Consider the following 1,715-nt stretch of genomic DNA (forward strand, 5'->3'; position numbering starts at 1 on the left):
CCCTAACTTAGTCATCGATCGAATAAAGAAAGGTAAGTTTGCAACTTTTGCTGGTTTTTCGTTCTACTGATTAACAACAGAAGTTGCTGACCTACAATTATTCCAGCGTGCTAGAAGTTCGTGTTTATTTGAATTTAATGGAAATGATCGTATGGCATTGTTGTCCGGGAGGCCTCATGCGGGGGAGTTCGGCCGCCGTATTGCAAGACCTTCTCAGTTGACGCCACTTCGGTGACTTGCGGGTCAATGATGATGGACAAACAACTTCCAGTCCCCTGCCGGGAATTGAACCCGGGCCTCCTGCGTGGCAGGCGGAAACGCTACCGCTACGCTACGGAGGCTGACTTTGAATTTAATTCAAAAATGGTTCAAATGGCTCAGCACTATGGGACTCAACTGCTGAGGTCATTAGTTCAAAATGGTTCAAATGGCGCTGAGCACTACGGGACTTAACTTCTGAGGTCATCAGTCCCCTAGAACTTAGAATTACTTAAACCCAACTAACCTAAGGACATCACACACATCCATGCCCGAGGCAGGATTCGAACCTGCGACCGTAGCCGTCGCGCGAGTCCAGACTGTAGCGCCTAGAACCGCTCGGCCACTCCGGCCGGCCTAGGTCATTGGTCCCCTAGAACTTAGAACTAGTTAAACCTAACTAACCTAAGGACATCACAAACATCCATGCCCGAGGCAGGATTCGAACCTGCGACCTAGCGGTCTCGCGGTTCCAGACTGCAGCGCCTTTAACCGCACGGCCACTTCGGCCGGCTTGAATTTAATTAGTCGTTGCAACTCCCATAGACGAAATTCTTACCAGCAGACTTGCAAATAATGTAAAGAAAATGTTTCGTTAAATGATGTGATTGCGTCGTTATTTGGACTAAGTGTTACCAGAGCTTGAGGTACAATGTCGCACATGTTGTCATTTCAGACAGATACTGCAGCAAACGAAGTAGCAGTGCAGAAAGACGCGCCGACTAGTTGACATTGGGACCACAGACTGCCGTCGTCACCCTGTATTTGACATTAGGAATTGTGTAGTAAACACAGTGAGGAAAGGCGCGTGCAGTGTTCAGTTCAAGAGCCTCGCGTTTCGTCGGGATAAGGGCCTGGGAGACAGTGGTTACGTGCGGGTGGCCTTCCGCGGTTATTCCGTGTGGTACCATGATCTGCTGCTGGGGAAAGGGAGAAGTGAGCCATCCTCGAGACGTGGGTAACCGCCAATTAGCATAAGCAGGCTGCATCGTCATTACGGGCACCCCGCGGGGCAGCTGCGGCTGGCGGCTGAGACGCTGGGTGGCCCCCGCTCACACGCACACACGCACACACACACGCCTGGTCCCTGCTCGGGTGACGCGACGCTACTCTGGGGTGGCATCTCCCCCTTCTTTATTAAGACGCGTGACGGAGGGACACTTGTCTCCGACGTCCCGGGGTCCCCGCCTCCCTGCGGTGAGCTAAATTACTGCCACCCCCACTTTCCATCTCGCGTGCAATATGTCTCCATAAAGTCTTGTTACGGGGCTCTTTAACACTACCCCATAGGCAGAATCCAGGATTAAATAATAACTGCGCTCTTGAACTACAGTACGTTAGTGATAAATTTGGCGTTTTACGAGAAGTGAAATTGTACAATGTACGTCAGCAAGAGTCTATTAAACATTATTCATAATTAAAGTAAAATCTAATTCTGGCTTGTGAGGTGCTACACG

At 50.4% G+C, this 1,715-nt stretch overlaps 1 non-coding gene across 1 annotated transcript; it reads right to left on the reverse strand.

Annotated features, from left to right (window-relative positions):
* Positions 1-269: 269 nt before the first annotated feature.
* Positions 270-341, reverse strand: Trnag-gcc. Its single transcript has one exon. It is a non-coding gene; the product is annotated as a tRNA-Gly (tRNA).
* Between the last annotated feature and the right edge of the window lie 1,374 nt (positions 342-1,715).

This window comes from Schistocerca americana, chromosome 4 (genome assembly GCF_021461395.2).
Source record: "Schistocerca americana isolate TAMUIC-IGC-003095 chromosome 4, iqSchAmer2.1, whole genome shotgun sequence".
NCBI classification, from domain to species: Eukaryota; Metazoa; Arthropoda; class Insecta; order Orthoptera; family Acrididae; genus Schistocerca; species Schistocerca americana.